At 45.2% G+C, this 12,672-nt stretch overlaps 1 protein-coding gene across 1 annotated transcript in view; it reads left to right on the top strand.

Annotated features, from left to right (window-relative positions):
- Positions 1–12,672, top strand: part of PAPPA (pappalysin 1) — a 362,370-nt gene that overhangs the window by 13,793 nt on the left and 335,905 nt on the right. The window contains exon 2 of the mRNA XM_013182853.3: positions 12,536–12,636. The gene's annotated coding sequence lies outside the window, so the exon portion shown is untranslated. The remainder of the gene's footprint in view (positions 1–12,535; positions 12,637–12,672) is intronic.

Below are 12,672 nucleotides of genomic sequence, written 5' to 3'. Positions count from 1 at the left end.
GGTGGATTGTGGCTGGGGTTAGATGGATTGAGGTACAAAGAAAAGCATACACGGAAATTACTGAAACCACTTGCTCAACCTGTGGTTTGTGACCACTTCTGAGGAGCCGCTGAGAGATTTTTAGAGGAACCTGTCATCAGCGTGCAGATATCTCCTTATGGGGGAGAAGGGTGTGTTTTTAGGAACTCTAATAATACAGAAAACACTTAAAGAGTCTTGATCTGTAATAAAATTTTACGTAAATCCTGTCAAGACCTTAAGTCTTCAATGCAGAGAGCTTCATCTAGGATGCTGTAAACCCACACAGTGAGACCTGCAGGGATTGCTGCTGACCCGTGTGGTTTTTAACCCATATTGAGGGGTCAAAGGCGCAGCACTGTTTGGGCCAGATTGCACCCTGGCATAGAATTCATGTGGCCTCTGGTCTAAACCTAAGCAAAGACCGTAAAAGCTACATTGGATGCTGGAGGAGATTTGAAATACTACTTTACAATACAGGAGATTACATCCCCATTTTTCTCAAAGACTTGATTAACTGGGGCTATCGCAGGCAATCACCTTGGTGCTATTGAAAATGTGTCCAGTTAGCAGTTTCTTTAGTAAGCACAGAGTGCATCAGCAAAGACTTGAAACATCTTTGTTCATTATTTGTTATTGTTTCACCTGCCTTGAAATGGTAATTGCAAGTGCTTTGATTCATGGATTCGAATGCAGTTTGGTTTCAATTGTTTCAGGCCCGTCCTACCCTCCCGGAACGAGGCTTTGGAAGCTTCCCAATCAGCACAGCAAATGTTAACGGATCCCCCACGCCTCCTGCAGCAGTCCTGCATTCACAAAGAGAAGGTGTTGGAAAGGTCGTCTCTGTTCCAGGGATGAATTTATGGTGATCTTGTCCCTTTTTAGAGCTTTATTTAGTATATTTAGATTTAATCCTCAGGAAGGAATGGGCCAGGATTAAAGGAGGCTGCGGCACTACGCTGACAGCAGCAGCTCAGCATCCTGCTTTCTGTTGATTTAGACACGTGGTAGTCAGTCTGTGGATTTTGTGCCTGATAATTTTTCATACCATAACAAATCAGCTTTAACCTAGCCTGAAACTTGCATTGAAGATGGCAAAATGTTTAGAAATGTTTTGTTTTCAGTGATCAGGAACTGCAAATTAGTGCTGCCGCCAGTGTTACCAGCAGGAGATGCAGACCGTGCTGGGGATTGTGTATGCGACTGCCAGAGTCTGACTTCTGTGTTTAGCTGTTGGACAAGCTTGTGTGTAATACTCTGAAAACAAGCCTGGGTGTTAATCAGAGAGGAACAATTCCAGAGCTGAAAGCACTAGGAACAAGCCTGGGAGGAACCTCGAGAAATCGTGTAATTGAGCCCTCTGCTTCAAGGCAGGATCGGCTGTACCTGGGTCATTCCTGACATCTCTGCCTAATCTGTTCTCAATTTGCAGGGAGGGAATACTTGCACAGACTGATTGGAGAGATTTTTGTCTTTCTAATGTTTCACCATAGTCTCCCGTGGTTCAAATTACCATTGTTATTCCTCATCCTGTCATCCAGGAGTGGAGAGGAAAAAGTTGGTTCCCTCTTGCCTAGTTGAAGACATCCTTCCTAGGCAGGACGCTGCCTGATCATTTGGCCTTGTCTCTCAGTTTTTAGACATCTTATTCTTGCTGATTTCTTCTTAACTTGTTCCAGTTCTGCTCTTTACTTAAATTGCAGCACCTGTACTGGATGTGATACCCTTACCCTTAGGCCTTAGCGCTGGAGAAATACTCATGTTTTACAGGGATCCTCCTTGTGTTTATTGGTGCTTAGCTTTGTTTTCCCTTCTAGGAAAACCAGAAAAGGTGCAGTTTATCTCTGTGGCCAGGCAGATTTGTGGGATGCTACATCTGCCAAGTGACTTTTACAGAGTTCCCAATACTGTCTGAATTCAACAAAAACCTGAGCTCATCTGTGAGACCTTCAAGGGACCCACAGAAGCCTGGAAATCGGTGATGTTCAGTCGTGCACTGAAAATGAGTTCCTCACTTGGGTGCCCATAGGAGCCCTCAACGTGCTGCCGGTGTGTGCAGTGCCGTAGTGTGCTGCAGGAGAGCTGCTTTGAAGGTCAAGTGCTGCAGAGCAATTAGTTTTGAGGCAGCCAAGCCAAAGTAATGCTGACACCTCAGCACAAGAGGGTGCAATAGGTTTGTGATATAACCTAGACGCTAGGTGGGTTTGTCCCTTCTCTGCTGGCACCATTGCAGCAGGAGTTTTTCCCTTGCTGAGACTTGTCTCCCAAACCTAACATCCTGCTAATTGGCGGAGTTGGAGCTGCGAGTTTGTCTCATTATTTTTGAGTCCTTTTCACTCAGTATTTCCATAATTATGGTAATTAAACTTGGTGGGTTTTTAATTATTATTTTTTAAAAAATAATCAGAACTGTAGCTGAATTATGAGAGTGCCAAAATGAGCCTGGCAAATCATAATTTTAGTTGCTGCATTATAAATCAAAAGCAGACTTGATTTCCCAGTTTGCTGGATGTTTTGTTAACCAGATCGCTCCAGCTCTCCTGAGGCCTCGTATGCCAAGAGCTGTCCCCAAACGAACAATCAGGCTTTATAAATAGATCTGCAGCCCTAACAAGAGCGTCGCTGCCAGATGCTGCTGAAATAACTCGGGGACTTGTGCACAAAGGAAACTCCCTCATCTGGGGGCAGCTGGGCTCCCATCCATTATCTAGGACATCCCCTCGCTTGTGAAATTTCAGAGGAGCTGTTGGGATGCCTACAGATGGGGTCACGAGAACATTCCCCTGCTCCTCGGGTGCTGGGCTTGCCAGCAGCTCCTCCTGGATATGCCTTGTGTTTACTACCGGAGTTCAAGATCCGGGTTTGATCTATTGCTTCCACTCATGTCTTGTACGGAACCAGCAGTGACTCCTCTCAGCCTAATTAGCTCTGAGCAGGGTGTAGCTGTGCTCTCCCTTAGCATGGCAGTGACTGAGCTGCCCTCTGAGGATCCCAGAGTGTTTAGCAACAATTGCAGGGGGTGGTCCAGGCTCCTGCCTTCCCTGAAGGATCAGTTTTTTCTTCTAAATCCTCTGTTGTGCTCATTGCCAGTTCACTTGGCTGAAAACACCAGCATTTCTAAGCAATTAAGGTGAGAGGTAGACAGCATACTCCAGTTTCTAGGTAATCAATGATTTTAAGTGTAGGATGTGTGCTTAGGTCCCCAATAAGCCATTAATTAAACTGTGCTGTGTGCTGTGGGATCAGGGTCAGAAGTCACGATGCTGGCTGTTCAGGCCTCTAGGTGAGGTAATAAGGACCATCAGGCCTCCAAAGTACTTCAACTCCCTAAAACTTCAGTAAGGAGGCAGAAGTCTTCTGGACTTACAGAGGTGATGGAGACAAGAAGCCAGGTAAACCCCGATTCTCGCCCTGTAGCGTGCCTTATTCTGAAGGCAGCCTGTCTTCTCTGCCAGCGTGTGCACAGCAGGATGGTTGGTGTTGCAGAACTGTGGCCTTGCTCAGAAGTGTGCTGGGGCAGGGAAGGGTGACAGATGAGCTCTGTAGGGTTGAGCAAATCATTGGCATCTGTGTCAGTGTTATCTAGGAACCAAAGCACAACTGAACACTGTTCAGGATCAGTATCAGTGAGCGCACTGCTCAGTATCGGAGGCTCTGTAGTTTCCCACACGTGAAGGTACCCTCTTCCATGAGGAATTACTTTGGGCGCAATGACAGTGGGCTACACATTAGCACAATCGATGGAAGGGCACCGTTACTGTGAGAGAACATTACATAGCACAAGGATGGTGTTCCTGAAATACCTCCTGCCTCGCTTGTTGGATCTCCTATAAAACCTGATGCAGTCTGAATATCTCCAGCTGCGTCTTACCAGAGGCTTGAAAATACAGGGGCTGCAATGATGAAAACCATCTAAATTTACCTGCTTCCATCTTCAGGCGTCCTGATGTGTGGGGAATGTGTTGGTCCATTCCCATGCTCTGAAAAACAGGCCCTGGTCTTTACAGAGAACTACAAATTTTGTAGTTATTTTGGTAGTTTTTTTCTGGTTTATCTGAATGTATTTCGTATTGCACAAACTGTAATTTTCTTCTATTTTCTGACTATTTCTCTGCTAAGTTTAGTTTTCACATTTCTAGGGAAAAGAGGGAATCATGGGGGGGGAGTCATCTCTAAAAAGGGAAGATAACACGTTCACATCTGGAGCTGTTTCTCAGAAGTCAAACAGCTGAGGCTACCTGGTTCCCAGCATGTGGCATGCTGGGTTTGAAATATTAGAGGTACAGTATATCCCAAGTAATCCCTGATCATGTACCACAGCGTATGTAAACACATCACCCCATGGGTGGAAATATGTGGCCAAGGAGAACGCTATTTGCAATCCTTAAATACGTGCAAGAAGTGCACCCGTGCTGAGCAGCAGCTTCTGTGCGTCTTTGTCTGCAGGAAGTTATCGAAGGCTGACGAAGAAGGAACAGCTTTCATCTGAAATGAGATTTATAAATATATATGTATAACGTATTTGAAAAAAAATCTAAAGAGGGTGAGACCTCGTGAGTACCAGTCGGGTTCTGTGATCATTTCTGGGAAGATGCTGTCAACAAAAATGCACACATGCTTGCTTGCTTACTCATAACCACTGCGATCTGTGGACTGTTCTGCTCAGACAAACAAGAGCAGGAATGACCAGCTGGGTCACCACAGAGCTCTGAGAGCATCTTGAATTAACAATCAAAACATTCTCTGTCTTAACTTCATGGCTGTGTGTGTTACTGATGCCCCCTTAGCAGGCGATGCAGGCCCTGAGCTGGATCTGGTCTGCAATGGCAGCACTGAGCTAGGTCCTTGGGATGGGATTTTCTGTCATCCTGTCTGGTATGGAGTCTGCTACACAGGACAGAAATAGAGCTGTGAAACTTCTGTCATTCTGCTTAAAGCATTTACTTCCTCCGTGCCGGTGAAAGTGTCACAGATGACAGGGCTGGAGGTTGGGGTTGTATGCAATCGAAGTCCAGGTTTCACTTGTTCATTTTCACTACTGATTTGCCCACACGGTTTCCATATTGCAGTGACCTACTCTTAAGCATCGTTCTGTGAAATTAAATCGCTGAGTGTAGTGTTTGGGGGAAGAGATAGTCCAGGGGAGGATCCATGGAAACTGGTACAGGGAGCTGCTGGTGCTCCCTACCAGGAATTGCCCCTAGGAGATGACAGGGTGGGAAGACACTGAACTTGTAGCTGCTACAGACTGAATTGGGCAACACTGAATGCACAATTTTCTCTGGTCAGCACTTTTCCTCTCAGAAAAAAATGAGAGCAGAACAGCTTCTTGTTTTATTCAGGAACGTGTGACAAAGCAGCCTGCCTCTCCAGGCTCTGAAAGCTTCGTATGAGTTTTGCAGGGAACGCATGTGAGTGAGAAATAGGGAGAAATGTGTTGGCAGTTCACTTTTATTGTTAAAAATCGTATAGTCTTTGAGTGGTGTCTAACCCTGCTGACTTTGCCTTGGTTTTCGTGGTGCTGGGTTTCTTAAGCGATACACTTAATAGCTTGGAAGTTGCTAATTGTGCCCCTTAGTTCTCCGGAGCTGGTAGCCGTGGTCCAGGAAATGCAGCCTCTTTCAAATTCTCCTTGTGTTCTACTCTGTCCTTGTCTGCTGTTCCTTCAGGCTTGCACTACTGTCCCTTTCATTTAGATGTGATGTTCAGCCCATCTAGTTTAGCCTGAGCTGGCAAATACTTGCAGTCACCTGTACCTACTGGATCCAGTTTCCATCTGCCTTGTGTGTAAGCCTGTGATGTTTTTACACTATCACACCTCTGGTACAAGATGCCTCTTTGCCCCTCTCTCTCAAACAGTTTATGTGGTGCTGTGACCAAATTCAGTGATGGTACCAGCAAGTGGGTGCAGCTCAAACCACCTAGCACCTGCTAGGCTGCATTCGTCCTGTGAAATTTGCTGTTCACTGCACTTTGTCCATGGTACAAAAGAAAGAATGCTCTTTGCATTCATCCTGGAGCAACCATCTGCAATCCTTTTTCCCCTTTCCTTCCCAATGAAACAGATCTTCCCTTTGAGGCAGGCTTTTTATGCTAAGCAAAAGTCTTCAGCAGATCCCCCACTGTGTGCATGAGGTCCAACTGATGCACCCTGTAGATGCGGAGGGCCTCTTGGAATTCTCTCCAGACAGCATCTGTGTTGCTTGTTTTCCTTATGCTGTTCTTGGCATTGCTGGTTCCTGTGATAATTTCTTCTGCCACCCACCTTCCGTTCGGATCCAGAAGTCACCCATTGAAAACGGGGAGCACGGGGAGGCTTCTCCTGGCTTACTGCTCCGTGTCTTCAGTGTCTGCACCTCAGACTGCTGTCACCTGGCCCTTGTGCTTCGTGTTTCGGAAGCAGAGCAGTGTGTCTGGGAGAAGGACCTTCTGTTAATTAATCCCCAAATACTGCTTTAAAGCATGAGGGGTCTGTGTGTGTGGCGGGGGCGTAATAGAAGAGTGTCACCCTATTGATGCAAACTCTGATTAGCTTCTGGTGGTTATTTCTTGCTTGCTTCAAGCCATCCATCTACTCCTTTGACTGCCATTTAACCTAGGCCCTAGACTTTAAAAGTCTGATGAGATCCCTGAATTTCTGCTGCATGCAGGACTCTCTTAGTATACAAAATATTCTTAGAATATGCTAAAAATACACTGTGAATACCAAAATTTACAGCTCTTTCCAGAGAATCTCCCTTACTTCTGTAGATTTAGTATGTGTCAAGAAGCAATTTAAAGGTCATCTCATGCCCTTATGTTTATTTAAAAAGTGCTGAAGGCTAATATTTTGGCAAATGCTTGCTCTGACTTGTACACTTTGTACTTGTTTTTTTGGATAATGGTGTTTCATCTCATGGAAGCAATCAAAGTGGAGATCGATTTGGGAACTAAGGTATCATGTCTTATGTATGCAGGTAAATAGTTTCTGAAAAAGACACAATGTACTTTGAAAGTTTACAACTAACAGGAAATAAGATCTTCATCAGTTTGTTCTCTCACACCTTTTTTAAGCATGCAGATTCCAAAACGTCTCTTAGTGGCTCTGAATTAGTCATATATCTGGCCAGGCATGGGGTAGTAAAATAGCTGATACCTGGTAGAAATGTGCATCTGTGTCATACTGAGAGCCTTGCTGAGGTACAGGCTTTTGCCTTGAACTCCTTTTTTCCCCCTCGTGTTTCCGATGCACGTGTGTTCCCTTCTATCTGTGCACCTTGGGTGAGGGGGGATCTGCCTTTTATCTGCCAGTAATCAGGGAGATGATGAAGTTATCAGAAACCCTTTGCAAGTAAGGGTGGTGGTGGAAAAAGAGAAAGAGGTCTCCATTCAACACAAGTTGTCTGCTGTAAACTGTTTGCTGAGCTAAACCTGGCAGAGGAACAAGAACATAGGCAGCAGGCTGGCAGTGGTCACAAGGCATTTTCAAATGCATGAGTTCGGTGTACTTTGGTGGTGCTGAGCCAAATTCTGCTTTCATTAGTGAACCTGGAGTGTAACTCCATTTGCTTTAATGGAGCTGTATTCCAGATTTACAGTTGCGGTGGAAAGAAGGAAGAAGTTTATGTGCAAAATGGGTGGGTGGTGGAAAAATTCTTTGTTTTCCTACCACTGTTTTCAATGAGAAATCAAGTAGGCAGCAGCTCCTATTCTGCTAGTGCAAATTGAGACAAATTAGAGGGTAGATTAACTAATTATTTCAATGTCATGGTAGCAATGCTCCCATTCAGGTTGCAGAAGGCATTCCATTATCAGCCTTATTTTTCACAGTTACCTTTTAATTGGTAATGTATTTGTATATAAATTAAGGCAAGAAAGCCTCTAGCCTTTTTTTATAGTCATTAAAGAAATGCTTCAATGGGTTTTGGACTAGAAGGAAACAGGGACCCTTTACAATGATCAGAACAGACGGTAATGCCCCACAAGGGGGACATTTGTAAGAATGGAAATTCCTTTTTAGACCTCACAGTGGAATATGAGTTAGATACACATCTGATAAACAGGCTATTTTAAATCTCTGTTTGGGGATATGGGAAAGTGAAACACGCAGCTGGCAAGCTAAATCTCATCATGCTTCACTTCTTAGAAATAGTCGCCAAACAAAAGGCCTTATTACAGTTATTCTAATAACTAATATACATACCTGTATGTGTATGTATATCTCCCTTCAGAGTACAGCTGCAGGAAGAAGCTGTGCGAGAAGATAGTTTGCGTTTGCAGTGTTGTGGAGGTGGCTGAAATTCTCAACGTCTTTAAGAACTTTGATGTGCACTTTAGGTGTAAACTGAGTTTCAACTCCTAATAAACTCCTCTACAAAAAAATTGCTTCTAATATTGTATTTGAGAGGTGCTATGGCCTTAAAGATAAGTCTATTTGAAATGTAGGAGATCTGTGCTATAACTCTGATGCTGACCTGTTCGTGTGCTGTTTCTTCATCTGCGTTCCCCTCCCAGGCTTTTACAAATAAAATTAAGGCAGGTAGGATCTCTCAAACCCACTTGTCTTGTACTGCATTTAATGAAACTGCTTTCTCAGACCTGTCAGGTTTTACTGAGAGGTGGGTTAAATGGTTGTAGAGCGGGAGAAACCTGTGTGAAATGAGGAATTCCCTCACTGCTGAAAGCTCAAAGTTTTGTTTGACTGTTTTGAGACTTCGGAGGGGGCCTCGCACACCATGCCCATAGGAATACAGCTCCAGCCAACACACTGAGGGGAGGCGATGCCACCAGGAGACACCTTTACAGGCCGGAGAGGTGGGCCTGTGTCAACCTCGTGAAGTTCAACAATGTCAAGAGCAAGGTCCTGCACCTGGTTAGGGCACTCCCAAGCTCAAATACAGGCTGGGCAATGAATGGACAGAGAGCAGCTGTGAGGAGAAGGATTTGGGGGTGTTGGTGGGTGGAAAAACTGAATGTGAGCCAGCAAAGTGCACTTACAGCCCAGAAAGCCAACCATGTTGTGGACTGCACCTGGCCAGCAGGGTGGTGAGGGAGGTGATTGTCCCCGTCTGCTCTTGTGAGACCCCCCCTGGAGCCCTGTGTTCAGCCCTGGGGCACCCAGCACAAGGACTTGGACCTGATGGAGAGGGTCCAGAGGAGGCCACGAGGACAATCAGAGGGCTGGGGCACCTGTGCTGTGGAGACAGGCTGAGGGAGCTGCGGTTGTTCAGCCTGGAGAGGAGGAGGCTTTGGGGAGACCTTACAGCAGCCTGCCAGTGCCTAAAGGGGGCTGCAGGAAAGCTGGGGAGGGACTCTTTGTCAGGGAGTAGAGTGGCAGGACAAGGGGTAATGGCTTTAAATTAAGAGAGTAGGTTTAGTTCAGTTATGATGAAGAAATTCTTCACTCAGAGGGCGGTGAGGCCCTGGCCCAGGCTGCCCAGAGGAGCAGTGGGTGCCCCAGCCCTGTCAATGCCCAAGGCCTGGGCTGACGGGAGGGGTCCCATGGCAGGGGTTGGAACAGGATGGGCTTTAAGTTCTCTTCCAACCCAAACCCTTTGATTCAATGACCTACCTGATGAGAGCTGTCTGTCCTATTGACGTTCCTCTGGGGCATTGATTTGGTGAATTATCTTGGGGACGTACCCCAGGGGCTTGCTGAACTGGAATCAGATTATAGGAGCTGGGACACTTGTATTTTCCTAGGGTTCTCCTTCTCTCTCAACCCATCACGCTTATTTTCAAGGCAGTTGGGACCCAGCCATCATACCTAGCAGGTAGGGCGTGGGAGTAGGTGGTTGCTCTGGTAGCTCTGTGCAGAGAACAGAGGACTCAGGCAAATGGCCTTGCAGGCTGCTGTCAGAGTGGATGTGTTCTTGCAGCATGGCTTGAATCATTGCTTTTTCTCAAGAGAAATAACAAAAGGACTGTCAGCTCCATACATGCTGTACTTGCACTTAAAATAAAAGCACCGAGACCCTTTCCTACTCCTGGGAGCTTTACATTTACTTCAGTAGGAAGGACTGTTAATTTAAGTATGCAGTTGATGTATGTCATCCAAATCAAAACATCTTGCTAAGAATGTGATTAAATGAAATTCCTGAAGTAAATTCCTGCCATCTGGAACAACTTTTCCGTATTTTGTTCTCATTGACTTTTCAAAAATCAACTGAAAATGTATTTTTTCCTTTTTTCTTCACTAATGTTCAGTTTTCATCTCCCCTGTACCTCTGTAAATCATTTTGGAATAAGCATTAAGGGGTGGTAGTTCTAAGTCAGAACATGGTCCTGTTGAGTGCTGGGGCTTCTGCTGCCCTGAGATCCCATCCCACCCCTGCCCTGCACCTGGCACCTTCCTGGTTTCAGCCTCGTGGTCCCAGCCAGTGCAGTCTCCTTGGAGCAGATAGGAGAAGATGTGGCTGAGAGCCCAGCCAGCTTCAGAGGGGACAGAGTGATCTTGTCAGGTAACTTCAGCCCCCACGGAAGCAGGAGATGAAGTAGCCCCTACTTGGGGTTTGGGTTGCCCACGCCTCATTTTGGACCGTCCCGTTAGGAATAGCAGCCTTTCTAATTCTGTGTCAGGGCCAAAATGCTTTGTGTATGCATTCGGAACGTAAGATACAAATGAACTCTAAATGTGTGGTCAGCTTCAGCCTTGTTAAATCTTGCTTACAAACAAGCTATGCTTGAGATTAAGGATTGGCTAAACAGAGTCGAACTGCTAAAGCACAGGATTTGGAGCATACGGAGGTATAGGTTACAATGCCTGCTGCCTTTTGGTGACCTATTTTAGCGTAGAAATATGGAGAAATTGTTGCAGATTATGTGTGCCTCAAGACCAACAACAAAAAGTATAGCATAGATGCTATGGAGTGAATTAGCTGAAACTGGTTTATTTTCAGATTTCCAGCCTGAATCTTTCAAATGTATCTCTATTCTTTGGTACTTCATTTTCAATGGGATCTTACTAAAAGTTCCTTGAAAATCTCTAATTTTCTATTGTCCCAAGTTGTTTGTTTCTTTTTTACTATTTTTCATGAGCAACCTTGCTTGTTTTGCCTTCAATTATTTTAGTGTGGAAAAACAAAGGGGGAAAAAAAAAAGACTCCCCCCAGCCCAAACTTGCTTTGCCTTGGATGCTGGGTGCACTACATGGAAATAACAAACTGAGACCCAGCAGTCATTTAGAAGATTGAAAATATTGAGGGATTCTGACCTGTAACATAAGTAGCTATTTATGCACTTTTTTGTGAGTCATTCTTTCTGATGCTAATAATGACAAAAATAGTAGGGAGGGAAGACTAAATAAGGAGAAATGAAAGAATAATTGAAATGAAGGAATTGAAAAGTTAGGTTCAACTGGAACTGTTTGGTGCAGTTTGTAATGTTTCTGGGTTTAGGTAACTTGAACCACAGAAAGTGAGGAAAAAGTTGTCTTGAGAGTGCTTTGGCTCAAACTTTGTAGCCCAATGAGCTCTTTCTTGAATTTAAGTCTCGTACTACATCTGATCCTACTGAAATCAGCAGCAGTATCCCCTCGGCTGTGTGCCTCTGTGCAAAAAATTGGGCTGGTGCTTGCAAGATCCTGCTCATGGTATTGATTTAAAAGAATCCATGTGACAGAGGGCAAAGATGCTTCAATATCTGCATTAATTCCTTTTAATGTTTGGGACCTGGCTGGTGCTGGGTGAGGGTTGCCCTGGGGTCCTACTACAGCTGAGAGGCATACAGGTGCACATATCCTGACACTGGAAGAGGTTTTGCCTCTACCCTTCAAATTGAAGGGGTCCAAGGTGCTGGACGGCTGGATCTGGTGCTTGAGGTGGGACGAATGCAGACTTCTGCCAAGGTGGTTGGAAGCCAAAGAGTGGTCTGCAGCCCATCCCCATCTTAGATGGGTGATAGGGAAAGGGGTTTCTATGAGGGCTTAGGTACAGTTGCCCAGTGAGGAGACATCTTTTGATTACTCAGTCTCCTGCCTCCTGAAATTGATACATATAAGGCAAAATTTTGTTGAAAGTTTTGGCCTATTCTCCTGCTGCTGACCCCAGTGGGAGTAGGGTGAGTACTTCTGACATTCCTACTCTCAAAGTTCAAGCAACTTCCTCTCTTTTCCCCTGAGCCCTCACCACAGATCTGTTGTGAAGAACACGATGAGAAAATGTTCCCGCGTCTGACTTCTTGTTAATGGTGGTGGTGCTGGAGCTGTGCTGTCATGTTGTCAGATCCCAGATTGCACTGGCAAACTTATCTACTAGGAAAACTACTTGTGTCCTATAAATAGAGATAACCAAGAATGGTTTGATTAAAAGCTTGTTTACTGTTCGAAGTCTCCCATTTGTGGAAAGCATTAAGCCAGCTGGAGGAATAAGTTTTCCTGAAATACTCATCAGGAAGCTTCCTCAGGTTTGGGGCAGCCCCATGACAGAGCCGTTGGCTGGGGAAGATGGATAAGGTGGAGCTGCTTTTCTGATTAAAGCAGATTGGAGCCTGTTCTCAGCCATGTCAGTCACTATCTCACCTCCCTCTAAATTTCTTGCAGAACTGTTCGTGTGCTGTACAAATGATGTGGAATGAAGCTAAATTTCAAACCTGTGAAGGATTTAGTGGAGCAGAATTAGCGTTCTCCGGCCAGTCCTCCTGGTATGTAAGTAAACTGGAGTTTGGAAGACACTGGGA

This window comes from Anser cygnoides, chromosome 20 (genome assembly GCF_040182565.1).
Source record: "Anser cygnoides isolate HZ-2024a breed goose chromosome 20, Taihu_goose_T2T_genome, whole genome shotgun sequence".
Classification (NCBI taxonomy): domain Eukaryota; kingdom Metazoa; phylum Chordata; class Aves; order Anseriformes; family Anatidae; genus Anser; species Anser cygnoides.
This window is presented reverse-complemented; position numbering and strand designations above follow the sequence as displayed.